Consider the following 19,317-nt stretch of genomic DNA (forward strand, 5'->3'; position numbering starts at 1 on the left):
GACTAGAGGCACCAGAAGACAAGGTCACGCGCGCTGTGGACCATTGGCTTGACTGGATAATAGGGGGATTTATCACTGAGTTTGCGGTAGACACGACTGTGAGCTACAGCGAGGCAGAACGACGCTTTCTCAAAGGACCGCAAGGTAAGTATATTAAATCTTTGAATACTTGGATTAAGATGCTATTGTGTGAAAAAAGGGTCATGCAAACACATTAATGTTTGGGACTATGCGGAGTGGAAAGATCTACAAAAATAGTAAAGAATTAGAAAACATTCCCTTAATTTCACCCTCGCAATAGAATGAGGAAGAGTTCGCTAAGGTCTCTTCGAGAAGCACAATCAGTTTGATAAGGCAGCGCATTTCGTGGTTACCACCTCCACCCACACAGCCACCTGCTTCACCTCCATCTCCACCGACTCCACCTCCACCACCTCCACAGTACAGTATGGCAAGTGCGATCAAACTACCAATATTCAGAGGGGTAGGGAATGAGGATCCGGACTAATTCTGGTTCGTGGTAAGAGCAGTATGGGAAGCACAAGGTGTCATGGATGACAATATTAAGAAGGCTAAATTGGTGAGCGCACTGCAGGATCGCGAATTAACATGGTACGTCAAGCACTCTAACGACCACCCAAACACAAGGATAGCAAAGATCCAGAATGCGCTGAATAGGGAATTTAGCAGGCCAAAGTCAGAAACACAATCAATCATCGGGTTTAAAGAAATCGCAATGCTCCTGGGTGAGACTCCTTGGGATCTAGATCAATGGCTAAAGAGTACGATCCACAAAGCCAATATGACATTGACAGATGGACAGCATCATGCATGGTTTGTAGCATCTCTAACACTGCACTTGAGGATGGCGCTGTCACAACAGAAACTTTCCACCCAGGTTGAAGCATTGGAAATGGAAATGAGATTACATGAGACCCCGATACAAGACCCTGGGTTGGGAGTTCAACAAATACATGTGCAACTACAGAAATTGTGTTTGGAAATGCAAATCTTGAAGTAGGATAGGGCATCACGGCCAGAGGCACGTGACGAAGTATGGTGCATAAAATGCAAAGGCCAGGGCCATGATAAGGATCACTACTTAGTGTTCGCGAACTACTTGGCAGGAGGAGGGCCAATGTCATTGAGACCAGAGGCACAAGCAGGGCCGAGCACAGCACCAGCTTTATGGTGCGTGATATGTCAGATAGGAGGGAAATACACAACGGATAATTGTCATTTGTTGTAGAAGTATATAGAGACACCCCAACAATTGTTTTGTAATTTTTGCAGGTCGGTAGGCCATGATGAGCGCACTTGCCGTAGTTACAAGCTAATGATGGATCGGACCCCTACCTATAGGATACAGACCAAAACACAAGCCCTTGACCCAGATGCAGGGGTGGCGCGCACTGGATTTCAGGGGCAAGGTCGAGGATGAGGTGGAATGGGACCAGGAAGGGGCCGCAAACAATTAATTTGTTACAATTGCGGAGGACTAGGGCACTATGCCTGTGATTGTACCAACCCGACAAGGATATCTTGTTCGTATTGTGCTTAGTTTGATCATGAAACAATAGACTATCCTACGTTGATCACGAGGATGCACAAAAAAGGGGTATTCCAGCCTCCCTCGACTCAGAATATACAAATGATGAGGTCTGAGCTGCGCGAAGAGGACCCAAATGTCAACGTGATGCTCAGAAGCGAGATGGCCACGGGAGAGGATACGGGGAAGCAACTAGAGGAAAGTACGTGGTTTCGAAAGGCTCCTATAAAGGAACCCGATTTTGACTTAGAATGTGCAAAGGAGACATTCATGGAAGCTAAGAAGAGCTTCACGGAGGCCTCCACTTCAGGTAGTAAGGATCAACCAGAGCCAGGAATGGATCCTTCAGTGCTGACTACCTTTCTAGAGACATGCATGAAACTGTTGCACGACAGCAAGGCAGTTAAAGGACTACAGGAGCTAATCACGAGGTGCGCGGGGTCTGGAGAACCATGCGTAGTCCGAAAATTGGGGAAGCATGCATTGCGCACTGGAAGGGAAATGAGGTTGACTGCACAGATTTGGGAGTATGAAATGGATCAGGTAATCCTAGATCTAGGTTCGAACGTGAATGTATTACCGAAGCAAACATGGGAACGCATGGGCAAGCCTGTGTTACAATGGTCCCCTATTCAATTACGAATGGCAAACCAACAAAATATTTTGCCCATGGGGAGGTTGCAAGGGGTAACAATTAATATTGAAGGTGCGAGTGTGCAGGCGGATTTTGAAGTAATAGAGATTTTCGATGACAGCAATCCCTACCCCGTGCTGTTAGGAATAGACTGGGCCACCGATATGAATAGAGTCATCAACCTAAAGAAGTGCAAAATGATCTTCGATAAAAAGTCACTACGCGTAGTAGTCCCACTGGACCCAGCCAAGGAAGAGCGCTACACTGAACGAGCGCGCAACGATGATAGTGACAATGATCTTGATTGTATTTACATGATAACTGCATGAGACCAGGATTGGGTAAATCCGACTGTAGATGGGAGGATCTCGTGGGAGCGCGAAATCTCTTGCACTTTGGATTCAGATGAAGAAGTAAAGCGATGATAGAATCGGTTGCATGAAGTGATGACGCTGAATTTCAACATGATGGTTAGATCACTACGTTGCGTGACAATAGAAGCAAGAGAGCTGCTGACATATGATGGATTGACAGCAGTGGATAAATTCCTGAGAAAATTTAAAAGCGTAGTACCAGAACAATAGCGGTTTGATGCATTGAAGTGGGCACTGCGTGCAACACCCACACGATGGTGGGGTACACATCAAGGAAATTTTGAGGACTGGCGTGGATGCAGAAGGATGATGCGCCTACAATTTGGGAAACCACAACTATGGTTGGAAGACAAATACGATGGATGAGATGACCCATGCACGCACCTCGCGAAATGGACCAAGGTCTACGGGGAAGAACCACAGCCTGAATGGGTACACTTATTCTACCATACCCTGGACATCATACCCATGAACTAGTATACTGAGACAGAACTCTGACATGGTACGGGTGAATGGGATGTCTTGCGCGAGGGATTTTTGTTAACATTCAAATTTGAAGACCAGTGGTCGGATACTGTTGACGATGCACTGTAATCAGTAAAAGCCGCCATCTTCAAGATACCACAGGAGCCACTAGAAATGCTTCAACCAGTATGGGCAACCTAGTTAAGCAGTGCCCTAGAATGTTATAACGTGCAGGTGGAGGAGGATGATGACAACCCCCGAAATATTAATATTCTAGAAACCGAAGGATGTCGCGAGGTTCGAGGACCATCAATTGAGGATCCCGACATCACTGTGCCACTAAAAACAAAGCAGGTAAACATTGGCACAGAAGTAGAGCCGAAGTATGCAACACTTGGGGACTATTGGGACAATGCTATAATAGATAAGGTCGCTGAGTTACTCCGTGAATACCAAGACTTGTTCCCAACCAAAATCATAGACTTAAAAGGGATCATTGGTGACTTAGGGATGATGAAGATCACTCTGAAATTGGATGCAAAGCCAATTAAGCAACAGCGTTATCGCTTGAACCCAAAGTATAAAGAAAAGGTCTGCGACAAATTAGACAAAATGGTCGCAACCAGAATTATTGAACCAGTGGAAGAATCTGATTCGGTGAGTCTTATGGTAGTGCAGGAGAAAAAACAGAAAGGCGAAATAAGAATATACATGGACCTCATGAAGCTCAACGACGCCTATGTTCATGATCCATTCCCGACACCATTCACAGATGAAGTATTGGAGAATGTTGGCGGTCAGGAAGCTTACTCATTTATGGATGGCTTCTCAAGGTACCATCAGATCAAGATCGTGCCAGAAGATAGGAGCAAAAAAACCTTCGCAACAGAATGGGGCTACTTTTAGTACACCATTATGCCCTTTGGACTGAAGAACGCACCAGCAATATTTTTGCGCATAGTGGTGGCGGCATTCAAAGAATACATCCACAAGTTCTTGGAGGTCTATCTGGATGATTGGACTGTCTTTGGATTAGTTAAGCACCATGTAGCGAGCTTACATTTGATGCTAGATACTTTCCGCTGACACCAGATTGCGCTGAACCTTAAAAAGTGCCCCTTCCTCGTTCCCTTTGGAAACCTGCTAGGCCATGTGGTTGTTGACCTAGGTTGACATTGATGTCAATATGGCAATATTCTAGATACTAGATGATGATATGAAGCCAAGGGGAAGCAGAGCAAATCCATGAAGAGACAGGAGTAAGGCCATCAGGATAGTGTTGTGGCCACAACTACCACCCTATTAAAACATGCTCTGATAGAAAATTTTGAATGGGTCCCCTATAATTCTATTCTATCATCTCTCTGAATGATCTTTTTCATCCTAGTGATTTTAACTCTATGAAGAGCCAAATCTTCCACTCACAAATGGGTAAAGCCCTTTAACAAATCCCTTGCTTAAGCTCTTCATTCCTATTTTCATCGAGATTTGTTTAACCCCTCAAAACCCTCATCGCATCATTATTCCCATCATGGCCTTTCATAGTGGAAATGCTCAAAAACATGCATATATCCTCCCTATTTCGCTTATCTCATTCAATCTGGACACATAATGCATGCCATAAGGCACCGGACCCGACGGCGTTATAAACCACAATATATATATATATATATATATATATATATATATATATATATATATATATATATATATATATATATCGATATAGATATATATGTCGGGTCCGAAACCCTGTCGCATATCGCAATCGGCCTAGACCCAAGGTTTTTATATATATATGGCGTGCCACTGGCCTCCGGACCCGATGGCACTATTAACCACATTGTATACATTATCGGGTCCGGCCCCAATCATATATCGCATATCGACGAGGCCTAGGCCTTATACACAATACGCGCAGCGATATGGCAGACCTGTCGAGCCTATCAAATATGGTATATATATTTTCGGGTCCTAAGCCTCGTCACATATCACAATCGGCAAAGTCCCAGGTTTGTGCATATTGCGATATGTGATATGCCAGACCCAATGATATTTATCGACTCCAATATATAACATTTGAGGTCTGGCTTGAGCGATCAGGGCAGGATTTTCCTTTTTTTCATATGTTTTCCAAATTTTCTGAAATAACAAAGGGATCGGGTTTTAAGTGTAGAAGGCAGGCCTGTGGAGTCCCAATAGTGTAATTGCGCATCAGGGAAGTGGAAGGCATGGGTACTGCGACCCACGGAGGGGCCGATACCTGATCACGATTAAAAGAAACCCTCGAAAACCATGCCAAGCCTATGGATCGAGCGGGAAATCATGTGTTGACTGTGTTTTAGGCATAAATCCTTTTCACACTTGTTCCCGTAGTTTATAAAAGTTGATGACGGTAGCGTTTGTGTTTTGCGAATATTTATGTTATATTATTCACAATCATAAAGCTAATGATAGCTATCTCTGCAGGTGAGAAGTAAAGAACGCAGGAAGGGATTCAAAGAGCCATGTATGCAAAAGCATTGTGTTTGAAGGTCTGGCCTCAAGCGTTCTGGGTTGGAACCCCACGCGTTGGCTGTACATTTTGAAAGCAAAGTTGTCTTGGTTTTCATCATGGGAAGGTGACACACAGTCACCCCTTTTTCCAATATCTATACACTTCCTCATGAAACAAAGAACTCCAACAGATATGCTTTCTACGCATCAACAGTTATGCTGACAGTCTTATCTCTGTATACTCGATTTGCATATCAAAAACAGTGGGGAAGATGAAGAGGTGGAGTAGACCTAGAGTCAAGGAATTTTGCATAAGTATTTCCTCCTAAGAGGAGAAGGGGCTTTTTGTTTGGATAATAACAATTTGGCTTTATTGTGAATAAGGAGGACTATTTGGTCGAAAAAGAGGCCTTTAATTTTTTATTTATTTTCCTTTTGCTTGGAGGTTTTTGAAGCAGGGTGTTGTTGCTGGCATGAATATAAATGTGAGTTGTGTTTATGCATATTGATGGCATACTGTTCATGATTAGTCCTGTTTAATTGAATATGATTTAATTACATGGTTAACTTATGAGCGATCTCTGATTCAAAACTGTATTAAACACCAGTTGCTAGTTTATTTGTACCGAAAGGAATGTGTATTCCTGTATGAGTAATTTGAGTGCAATTGAGCTCTAATACAGCCTTGTTCGTCTGTGAATTCAGTAATTGCTTCTTTTGGACTCGGATTTATTTTACGGAGTTTAATCTCTTTTATTTTGCTCCTGCGGGATACATTAAGATAGCTAGGACTAGAGCAGAGTAGTTAGAAGTAGTGAAAATAGGATTTAATACTTAGAGGTTAGCTGTTTTATTTTGTTGATTTAATTGAAGTCTTCCACCCGAAATCAATCTATCAATGCATTTAACTGTTTAAGAGGTCCCTTAAAACTCGTTGGAACTAGCCATTCCAAATGAAAGCAGGCATAATTGGGGCTTGCGATCGGGTTAGTTCCCCTTGTTGGTATAGCAAACATTCACCATGTCAACAAATTGGCGCTAGAAGGAGGGCCTGAACCACCTTCCACAAATTTTCAAGATTTCATCCATAAGTGCCACGCATGGATTCAAGAAGATTAATACATGGATTGTGAAGGTCGAAAATACCCTTCCTCTCATTTGGAAAAGCCTCATTTCGAAGAAGAGACATTGTGGGAGTATCCTGTCACTCAGGAACAACCTGTTAGGAGACTTACTCAGGCTTATGCTCACTCCCTATCACAGCTTCCTATCTTTCAGTCTTTACCTCCGATAGTGAAAAGAAAGCCAAGGGTCTATCACATAAATGAAGAGACATATGCAGCCTCTTCTCTTAAAGATATTGTGCTTGATTCTTTGCAGAGTATCGACTCTCTTGGGAAGAAATTCCTAAGGGTTCCCTTTCTGAGGGAAATCCCTGGCCTGATTTGGAAAATTCTAACAAAGAAACCCTCAATCAAAAAATCCCTATCCTTGATATGGCTAATATTCCTCCACCGTCGTGGCGATACCTGGGTAGCAGCATCCCTTACCCAAGAATGCAGAAAAGGTACTGCCTAAATTCGACCTCGAGCGAGGAGAGACCGCTGAAAACCATATCAATTCATTCTTCCTGGTCATGCGCATGCTAGGGGTAGCTGATGAAGATATAGTTTGTCACCTATTCCCTTTGACCCTAACTGGTGCAGCTTCCACATGGTACCTTAGCTTGAGAATAGGATCAAGCACTTCGTGGGCTGCCTTTCAACATACCTTTTTGGACAAGTATGGCGATGACAAAACCCCTGCTTCCTTAGTTCTAGAACTATCCTATTTGAAAATGGAAACCAAGGAGAAGGTTAAGGATTTTAACATCCGGTTTAACATCTTGTTCAACAGAATCCCAACCACCACTAGACCTACTGAGGAGGTGCTCATGGAATTCTGCATCACTGCTCTCCCTGTTCCTATAGCGATGTGGTTAAGAGGAGTAACACACAAACCTTACAAGGTGTTATTGATGAAGAAGTAAAGGTAGAGAATGAAATTCTCAGTCTCACAGCATGCCACCCTACCACTGGAGAAAAGAAAGCCTCTTAGACATCGAAGAAGAATAATGGAAATGATAACAAAGGGGCTGAAACTAAAGAAAAGCACACCATGGATGTGGAAGGTTTGCATCAGATCATTAAGAAACTAACTAACACAGTGATTGATATGAAAAGGAATCATGGCGAGAGTACTAGTGGTAATGGAGGAGACTATAACAACAGAAAGCCCTTCAAGCCTTTCTATCGTAAGAAAACAAAAGGTGGTCATGGTCAACTTGCACTGCCTGCTTCACCCAATGAAGGGGATTTAAATATGGAAGAGCTAGCTCTTATTGGGTCACTCCTTAACAAAGAAGAACCTGTAGTGGAGCTAGAACTAGAACAAGAAAATGAGCAAGAATATCAAGTAGAAGAGCCCGTGGACGAAGAATCTCAAATCAACATGCTGTGGGATTTCTATACAAATGAGAATGATGATGACCAAGGAGACAGTATGGCAGAAATCCACACTAATGAGATCCACACACGAAGAAAAGGGCCACTTGCAGGTGTGATGAAGCCTGTAGATTAGACCAAGAAAGATGTCCACCCTATGAAGACACCTGTTCCCAAAGTTCATGTTGAGAAGAGTAGACCCAGTGGTCAATCCAAGAATACCCCTGTTGCAAACCATCCAGAAAAGGAAAATGTTAGGATATTCCGACACATAAGAAATAGTTAAGTACAACTTGGTCTAGTATAGAGTTAGGTAAAGTGTGTTTCTTTACCTTGTACATTTTGTAACTTACAATCCGACGGTCACGATATGTAGTGATCCGACGGTTCATTCTCTCCTCGGTATTACCGACACTTGATCTGTGGCTTGACACCCGATTAGTCCATGATTTCTATTTAAAGCGCATGGAGGGTCATTTGTAGGGTAATCTGTCTATGAGAGAAGCATATGTAAATTTTCATTCTTTTATTAATAAATTGCCTGAAGTGGCCACGTTGGCTCAGGCCATGGACTGTTTCCCTCTTTGAGGGTTTTAACCACGTCAAAAATACTGGTGTATTGATCTGTGATCTGGTTGTGAGCGGTGTCCTTTGGTGTTTTGTCTGAGGAACTTACCCTGTAAATTCCTACATGGTATCAGAGCTATTTGAGGGCCGCGTCTGTTGGTGATCCAAATCTGAAGCCTGTAGAACTGCATCCGACTGCCGTTTCCTAGATCTACTATTTCTGACTGCTTTCGGGCCGAGAGGACTGCTCTGTTGTGTTGGGAGCATCTGTTCCAGTGAGGAACCCCTTTCGTTTCACGCGAAAAGGTTTCCGGTAGCCCTAGCTGCGTCATTTTTAAGATTTGGAGGTATACAGTGTTTATTTGCAGTTTACAATTATTTTCTCTCTGTTTATTTCGGTTTCGTTTTATTTATCTTTTTTTATTACCGGATCTATACCTTTCATTTCTGCGTATGCTCTTTGCCCTGCGACTCTGTGCGATCTGGGGAAATCAGAAACAGAAAGGAAGGATTTTTCTCATGCGTATGCTCTTTTCCCTGCGCCTTAGGGTGATCTCAGAAAATCAGAAACATTGAGGAAAATATTTAGTTTCCGGCTAAAGCTAACTTTGAGCGGCAAGGTTCATTTTTGAAAATATTTAGTTTTTCGACTAAAGCTAACTTCGAGCCGTAAGGTCTCTCTCTCTCTCTCTCTCTCTCTCTCTCTCTCTCTCTCTCATTTTTTGTATAGCTCAATCTTGGGTTCAAATCTCCATTTTTTGGGGGCGGATTTTTTCATTTCCGCACATTCCCGCACTTCGTCGGTGACTTCATCAACTTTTTTTTCAAAAAGCCATAACTTCTTCATCCGGAAGCCGTTTTCAGAGCCGTTTTTTTTAAAACATCGTAATTTTTCGAGATCTATCCATTGGAACACTTAGTTTCAGCATCTTTAGCTTTAGTTTCCGTTGAAATGGAAAGCCAATACCAAGTTACCCTTGACAGCACCAACTACTTCCAATGGTTGTCCTACATTGAGGATTTACTTAGAAGTAAAGTCTCTACAGAATAGCCTTAGGCCAAGAAAAGAAACTGAAGGATGAAGATAAGGCTGCTAAATGGGAAAATAGGCAAGATCAAGCACGTGGATTGATAGGGATGTCTATTTCTCCAGATCTTAGATTCCATATTGCAAAACTTGATACTCCTGATGAAGCAATGAAACAAATCAATAAAGTTTTTGGGATTAAAAATGAACTTAGAGCCCATCAACTTGAAAATGAGTTGCTTACATTGGACCCTAATAATTTTTCTTGCATTGAAGATTTCTTGTCCAAATTCAAGACCCTTAGATATCTCTTGGAAGGTGTTAAGGTTAAGAAAGAAGATAGTAACCTTATCTATTCCATTCTTACTAAGTTGGGACCAGCCTACTCTGTGTTTGTTTCCACCTTCCATTCTACAAGAGAAGCCTTCATTTCTCAAGGAACAGACTACAAGTTCCCTTCCTTTGACTCTTTTTGTGATTCTTTAACAAGAGAACAAGAAAAACTCTTACACCTTGGTCTTCTTAATCTTGGAAACTCTTCCAAGAAAGCGTTAGCCGCCCAGCAGCAACCAAATTCAAAGAATCCTAAGAAGTCATATCCTAAAAAGAATGGTCCTAAACCAAACAAGGGTCCTAAGCAATTTCAGCCTCAAAATGAAAAATCATTTCAACAAAATGATAAGACAAATAAAAACAAAGGGAAGAAGACTGATATACATTGCAACTTTTGTAATAGAGATGGCCACTTAGAATACAAATGCTTTAAGAAGATGGAAGCCTTGGAAGCAGCGATGAAGAAACATAACATCCATTTGGAGCATTCTTCACCTTCAACTTCATCTTCAGGAATGGCACTTTCTGCATGTGGTTGTCAAGCATCTCGGTCTGGCTATGCACTAAATGTATCTTCTTATTACCATTCTCATGAGTGGCTCATTGATTCTGGAGCTTCTTATCACATGGCCAAAAACAAAGCCATGTTTTCTTCTTTAAATGATTGTAACACCAAAAATATATATGTTGGTGATGATAGATCTCTTAGTGTTGTAGGGACTGGAACTGTTCATCTAGACAATGGTCAGTTTAATGATGTATTATATGTTCCAACTTTATCCTGCAACCTTCTATCTGTATATCAGATAACTCATTTAGGTGAAGGTAAAATCGTTGAATTTTCACCTCATGATGTTGTAATCAAGGACCTAAGAGATCCTAAACAGATTTTAGCTACTAGTATTGCTGATGATTCTACAAGGTTGTATAAGTTTCACAACTTTGGGTCATCAAATCTTCCCTCAGTATTTGTTGCTCATAACGATGAAGTGAGCAAACTTTGGCATGAGCAATTTAGTCACTTAAACTATCGCTCCCTTCAGCATCTATGTAAAGAGAATATGGTGACAGGTCTTCCTATGGTATCTTGCAGAGATGTTGTTTGTTCCGGATGTGTACTCGGAAAACATCATCGGGACAGTTTTGAAAAACGTGCCTCTTGGCACGCCTCAGCCCCTTTACAGCTTGTGCATAGTGATTTATGTGGTCCACTTCCAGTTGTTTCATTCTCTAGCTGCAAGTATTTCTTAACTTTCATTGATGATTTCTCCAGATGCACTTGGGTATACTTCTTAAAACTCAAGAGTGAAGTATTTAACACATTTTTGGCCTTCAAGGCCTTTGTTGAAAAACAATATGGACATCAAATTCTTAAGCTAAGATCTGATAATGGCGGAGAATATGTTAAAAACACATTCATCAACTTTTGCACTGAGAATGGAATTCAAATGCAACATACTGTTCCATATACTCCACAACAAAATGGTGTAGCTAAAAGGAAGAATCGCACCTTAAAGGAAATGGCTAGTTGTATGCTACAATCTAAAGGACTTGGTCTTAGTTTTTGGGCAGAAGCAATTAACTATGCAAATTACATAATAAATCGCACTCCTACTAAGGCTTTAAAGAATATCACTCCAGAAGAAGCATGGAGCTCAATCAAACCAGATGTAAGTCACTTTCGTGTTTTTGGAAGTGAAGCGTGGGCCCATATTCCAGATGAAAAGCATAAAGCTTTAGAACCTAAGAGTGAAAAATGTAATTTTGTTGGATATTCTGAAGATGTCAAAGGCTATAGACTTATTCCATTTAAGTCCAAAAATGTTATCATTAGAAGAGATGTAAAATTTGATGAAAATATATCGGCCTGCAAGCCTAGTCCGGCGGATGTGCCACCTCTCCCTATCTCTTCTACTTTTGAAAACATTTCTTCTTCAGATGATGAAAGTGAGGATGAAAATCCTCCCCCACCATCTCAGGATCCTCCTTCAGCTCCTCAGCTTCCAAAATGGGTTCGTGCTACTCGAGATGCAGCAGGTGATCTTGCCGGTGATCCTACAAATCAGCGATGCACACGTTCTCAGTTTGACAGAGCCTCTTCTTTACTGGCTCAAGCTCCAGTAAATTATGATCCTGACACCTTTGCAGAAGCTTCAGGCCATCCAGATTAGGAAGCAGCTATGAATGAAGAATATCATTCATTATTGGCAAATGATACATGGGATCTTGTTCCTCTACCAAAGGGACAAAAACTTGTTAGATGCAAATGGGTTTACAAAACCAAGTATGGACTAGATGGGAAAGTTGATAAACATAAAGCTCGTCTTGTTGCTAAAGGTTTTTCACAGGTTGAAGGCATTGACTACACTGAAACCTTCTCCCCTGTTGCCAAAATGAACTCTATCCGCCTTGTTCTTTCCCTTGCTGCCTCGTTCAAATGGGAAGTCCATCAGATGGATGTTAAATCTGCCTTCTTGCATGGGGACTTGCATGAAGAAATCTACATGGAACAACCCATTGGCTTCATAAAAACAGACTCCAGCCTTGTATGTCGGCTTAAGAAATCCCTTTATGGTCTCAAGCAAGCTCCTCGAGCTTGGTATGCCAAAATGGATAGCTTTCTTTTAGAATCTGGCTTTTCTCGGTGTCATTTTGACAATACTATCTACACCAAGAAAGTGGGCAAGTCTCTTATCATTCTTGTTCTTTATGTTGATGATCTTATCCTTACCGGTAGTGATCCCAACCTTATAAACCATGTGAAGTCCAGCCTTAAAAAGAAATTTGAAATGACAGACTTAGGACACTTACATTATTTTCTTGGTCTTCAAGTCTTGCAATCCAAGGAGGGTATTTCCTTTCCAAGTCCAAGTATTCCTGTAATATTCTATGCCGTTTTCACATGGAAGACTGTAAGCCAGCCCCTTCTCCCTTCCAGTCTGGAGTCAAACTTTCAGTCACTTGTACTTCTCCTGAAGTTAATGCTACCTTATACTGTCAACTTGTAGGAAAACTTTTGTATCTAACCCATACTCGACCTGACCTTTCCTTTGCCGTTGGCCTTGTTGCTCGGTTTATGCAAAACCCACGTGAAATTCATTGGAAAGCAGCTAAAAGAATACTTCGTTATGTTCGAGGTACAGTTCAGTTTGGGATTCATTACAGTGCCGAAGCATCTCCTCTATTGGTTGGTTTCACTGATTCCGATTGGGCTGGTGACCCTGATGATCGGAAGTCTACTGCCGGTTATGTGTTCACTCTTGGTTCAGGACCTATTACATGGGCTTGCAAGAAACAAGGTGTCATTTCTCTTTCATCAGCAGAAGCAGAGTATCGTCATGCCGTAGAAGCTAGTAAGGAAGCCTTGTGGCTTCATCAGATCCTATCAGAGTTTGGCTTTCAGCAGCAGCATCCGACTACACTTTGGTGTGATAATCAAAGTGCCATTCAACTATGCAAAGATCCAGTCCAACATCAGCGCAGCAAACACATTGAACTGCACATGCACTTCATCAGAAATCTCATTCACGACCATGTTCTTGAAGTGCAATATTGTTCAACATATGATCAAGTTGCAGACATCTTCACAAGGGCTCTCACAGAGGCGAAGTTGACTAAACTTCGATTTATGGTTGGAGTTCAGGAAGTTGTCACTAAGGGGGGATAGGCTCTAGTGCCTCCTTCCTTCTCCTATTGTGTCATATTTGTAAATCCTTCAATCCTATCCCAAGTTGTTCTTAAGGGGGGATGTTAGGATATTCCGACACATAGGAAATAGTTAAGTACAACTTGGTCTAGTATAGAGTTAGGTATAGAGTTAGGTAAAGTGTGTTTCTTTACCTTGTACATTTTGTAACTTACAATCCGACGGTCACGATATGTAGTGATCTGACGGTTCATTCTCTCCTCGATATTACCGACACTTGATCCGTGGCTTGACACTCAATTGGTCCATGATTTCTATTTAAAGCGCATGGAGGGTCATTTGTAGGGTAATCCTTCTATGAGAGAAGCATATGTAAATTTTCATTCTTTTATTAATAAATTGCCTGAAGTGGCCGCGTTGGCTCAGGCCGTGGACTGTTTCCCTCTTTGAGGGTTTTAACCACGTCAAAAATACTGGTGTATTGATCTGCGATCTGGTTGTGAGCGGTGTCCTTTGGTGTTCTGTCTGAGGAACTTACCCTGTAAATTCCTACAGAAAATGCATATCCCACAGCAATGAAGGCTACTCAAGATGGTAAAATCCCACCTAAGAATGGAAAAACAGGTATGTTTACTCTGCCCTATCCTATTTATAACATTGATTACAATATTGTGGATGATCTCAAGAAATATAGGGCTAATATCACATACTTTGATTTGCTGAAATTAATGCAACAGAGAGATTTGCTCTTGAAAGCTATGAATGAGAAGAACTGTATAACTCCTACCATCCCAAGCAACCAAACCCATAATTCAGTCTCCAGACTTGTTAGTACTCCCAGCACAACCCAAAAGCCAGCAGCTATGGAAGCTACCCTATCAAAAATGAATCGAAAATCCCAAGATGTCAGTGTAGCCATGATAGGAAGGAAATCTAAATCCATGACTCCCCCTTTCCTAATCACCTTTTAAATCTTTAGCATGAACGTACACAAATGCTTGGTAGACTCAGGTGCCTCGTCTACTGTGATGCCTTACGTTGTTTCTAAAAGACTTCATGCGATACCTGAGAAAACTGGAACTCGAATCATGCAATTAGACAGGACAAATGTGAAAGTGATTGGCGAATTGAAAGATGTATTGATTCAGATGACTGCTAAGCCTCAATACACACAAGTCATAGATATAGTGATAGTCGATATACCTGAGGCTTATGGAATGTTGCTTAGTAGGGATTGGTCAACAAAACTGAATGGATACTTCTCAACTGATTAGTCCCATCTCTTGCTGCCTCAGAAGGGGAAAGGTGATATGCTAAGAATTGATTGGGAGAGATACATGAAGTATGTAGTGGCAGAGCTACACGGTCCCAAAAAACCTGTAATGTTTACCAACTCTATCATTGGGAATTATAGTTTCAATGTTTATGCCACAGAGACCTGTGTTGGGGAATTCCATGTAGAAACAGTTGAAGAAACTTTGACATACACACAGTTGGAAATTCCCTCCCATAATCCAACTAATGAACTATCCTGTATTATAGTAGATGATAGGACTAATTTCCTAGATATTAGTTCAATTGATGTAATGTTAGGCTCTAATTTTGGGACACTCTATTTTAATGGTTCTAACTGCCTTGAAGGCGCAGGTGCTAGGAGCATTCTTATGGACCCACAAGGGAACCAACATTTGATGGCCAGCCAATTGGAGTCCGCGTGCACCAACGACATGGCAAAATACAGAGGCTTGCTACAGGGCTTGAAAAGGGCCCTTGATATGAAGGTGAGAAATCTCAAAGCTTCTGGTGACTCACAGATAATTGTGGACCAGGTGAGGGAAAGGATACATCACAATTCACCATACTTGGAAAGATACCAACATGAGGTATGGAGTTTAATTAATAGTTTTGATTCTTCTAATATCATACATACCTTGATGGAAAAACCAAGACATTGATCTGACAGCTGGTATGGCTGCAAAACGTTTCCCTGATTTTAGATTGAAAAGGAATAAATGTTATATTGAATTGATTTTTAGACTATCCGTGCCTGATGACGTCTCAAATTGGTAGGCGTTCGATGACGACAAGCTTATGAATGGGAATAAAGAGGAGGCTAAGCCCCACCAACAAAAGCTTCGTAAGGTGCATCCAAGCATGGGACCATTGGTGAAGAAAGAGTCAAACAAAATGTTGGATGCTAAAATCATCTTTCTAGTCAAACACGCCCCTCGGGTAGCCAATCTCATGCGAGTAAGGAAGAAAAATGGAGACATCAGGTTGTATTTCAATTTCAGAAACCTGAACCAAGCATTGCAGAAAGATAGCTACCCCGTCCCTTCTATAGAACACATTCTTTAGTGCGTTGCTGGGTCTGAAATGTTGTCCTCATTAGATATGTTTTTAGGATGTAATCAAGTATTGGTTCCTAATGGGGATTAGCGTAAGACAATGTTCCAGCACTTATGGTTGAGCCCATTCCAAGTTATGGAAAAAATTGGTTAGGGAACTTACAAATTGAAAACTTCATAGGGAGAAACTGAAAAACTCCCTGTTAATGGCTAGCATCTCAAGGGACACTTCCAGTAGCCACCACACGGTGGCTACCTCCTGAGTAGGATAGGATTCATTTTAGTTTTGCTGTTAGTTTAGTTCTATTTATGTATTTTCCTTTTGTTTTCTACAAAGTCTATTTTCTTGTTGTTTTGAATCACAGTCCTTTCAGCCAGCTGATTTTGGTCCTCTAGTCTCGTTCTACCTTTCAGATTTGCCCTCATTCAGCAAATTCAGCCTTTCCCTCCCTCATTAACCTGCTGATGATTCTGATGTTTCTAAACCCATCATTACCTTGCAAATAAAAAAAAAAAATTAATCAGCCCATGAGAACTTGAAAATTAGCTGCGGAGTTTAAACCAAAGATGCTCATTGGCATCTGTTAAGAACTGGGTAAGATCTGTTGATAACCTGGATATCTGGAGCATGCAGGGGCAGCTTTTTAAAGCAAAAAACGTGTAACTACAGCTGGACTGGCATGGAGGAACACTGCATTTTTAATAAATCCCACTCAAACCTAGCCTATACTTGCCTATAAGGTTTGCAGTCATTCTGCATTGGTTCCATCCACCACACTAAATTGTCCAATACTTTTTACTCACAAGTAAACCTCCTTTCATGGGCTAAGCTCACTGTCATATACCCTATGGCAAATCTAATTTTCCTTTAGTCCTTGTGCTTGAAACTGGGAGGACTTATCTAAAAGAAATGAAATTTCAAGTCCTTGTGCCAATCTGGAAAGATAGGTTGTTTGGGAAGCCAATTAGAGTAAGGACTGTTGCTAGGCTCAGAGTACCGGTTGACACAGCAAGCCCAACCTTGCTTAAGCGGTTTAAAAATATGGCATGATCCATGACTGCGCCCCATTCAATCAATGAAAATATAGCACTGAAATTCTCATATAAAGTGCAAGATAAACATGTCTACATCAAGCTTGATGAGCAATAAAGAGCTTAGGTACACACCTAAACAGGGATGGACAAACCAGTGATGGCCCCAAATGGGTTTTTGAATGTGGGAAATAGGTAAAGGAAGGTCAATAAACCCCATAATACTACCATTGGAGAATGCCTGTCAAAATCATATCAGTAAGTAGAAGCTATTTGTCTCTATCCCTCCTGAAGCAGTTAATGTTTAAGTGGAACCCATGCTTGTCCATCTATATAGTTTGCATTTCAAGTTTATCTTAACACCCTGATGTTTTATTGATCTAAAGGTTATTTGGAAACAGAGATAACCGGTTCACCATTTCTTGTGGCCACACCTACCACCCTATTAAAACATGCTCTGATAGCAAATTTTGAATGGGTCCCCTATAAGTCTGATCTATCATCTCTCCAAATGATATTTTTCATCCCAGTGATTTTAACTCTATGAAGAGCCAAATATTCCACTCACAAATGGGTAAATCCCTTTAACAAATCCCTCGCTTAAGCCCTTCATTCCTTTGTTCATCAGGATTTGTTTAACCCCTCAAAACCATCATCACATCATTATTCCCGTCATGGCATTTCATAGCAGAAATGCTCAAAAACATGCATATATCCTCCATCTTCTGCATATCTTATTCAATTTGGGCACATAATGCATGCCATAAGGCACCGGACCCGATGGCGTTATAAACCACAATATATATATGTCAGGTCCGAAACCCCGTCGCATATCGCAACCAGCCTAGACCAAAGGTTTATATATATATATATATATATGTATATATATATGTGGCGTGCCACTAACCTCCAGACCCGGCGACACTATTAACCGCATTGTATACATTATCGGGTCTGGCCCCAATCGCATATCGCATATCGGCGGGGCCCGAGCCTTATACATAATACACACAGTGACATGGCGGACCCACCGAGCCTATCAAATATGGTATATATATTTTCGGGTTCGAAGCCCCGTCGCATATCGCAATCGGCGAAGTCCTAGGCTTGTACATATTACGATATGCGATATGTCGGACCTAACGATATTTATCGACTCCAATATATAACATTTGAGGTCCAGCTTGAGCGATCGGGGTGGGATTTTCTTTGTTTTCCGTACTTTCCGAAATAACAAAGGGATCGGGTTTTCAGTGTAGAAGGCGGGCCTGTGGAGTCCCGATAGTGTAATTGCACATCGGGGAAGTGGAAGGAATGGGTACTGCGACCCGCGGAGGGGCCGATACCCGATTGTGATTAAAAGAAACCCTCGAAAGCCATGTCAAGCCTATGGATTGAGCAAGAAATCGTGTGTTGACTGTGTTTTAGGCATAAATCCTTTTAACACTTGTTCCCGTAGTTTATAAAAGTTAATGAAGGCAGAGTTTGTGTTTTATGCGAATATTTCTGTTATATTGTTCACAATCATAAAGCTAATGATAGTTATCTCTGCAGGTGAGAAGTAAAGGGCGTAGGAATGGATTCAAAGAGCCATGTATGCAGAAGCGTTGTGTTTGAAGGTCTGGCCTCAAGCGTTCCGAGTTGGAACCCCACACGTTGGCCGTACATTCCAAAAGCAAAGTTTTCTCGGTTTTCATCATGGGAAGGGGACACATAGTCACCCCTTTTTCCAACATTTGTACACTTCGTCATGAAACGAATCACTCCAACAGATATGCTTTCTACGCGTCAGCAGTTAGGCTGACAGTCTTATCTCTGTATACTCGATTTGCATATCGAAAACAATGGGGAAGATGAAGAGGAAGAGTAGACCTAGAGTCAAGGGCTTTTGCATAAGTATTTCCTCCAAAGAGGAGAAGCGGATTTTTGTTTGGATAAGAACAGTTTGGCTTTATTGTGAATAAGGAGGACTGTTTGGTCGAAGAAGAGGCCTTTAATTTCTGATTTATTTTCATTTTTCTTGGAGGTTTTTGAAGCAAGGTGTTGCTGCTGGCATGAATATAAATGTGAATTGTGTTTATGCATATTGATGGTATATTGTTCATAATTAATCCTGTTTAATTGAATATGATTTAATTACATGGTTAGCTTATGAGCGATCTCTAATTCAAAACCGTATTAAATACCAGTTGCTAATTTATTTATACCAAAAGGAATGTGTATTCTTGTATGAGTAATCTGAGTGCAATCGAGCTCTAATACGGCCTTGTTCATCTGTGAATTCAGTAATTGATTATTTTGGACTTGGAATTATTTTATGGTGTTTAATCTCTTTTATTTTGCTCTTGCAGGATAGATTAAGA

The sequence above is a fragment of the Pinus tabuliformis genome, chromosome 4_1, assembly GCF_031772625.1.
Source record: "Pinus tabuliformis cultivar Carrire ecotype Pingquan chromosome 4_1, CPIR1, whole genome shotgun sequence".
NCBI classification, from domain to species: Eukaryota; Viridiplantae; Streptophyta; class Pinopsida; order Pinales; family Pinaceae; genus Pinus; species Pinus tabuliformis.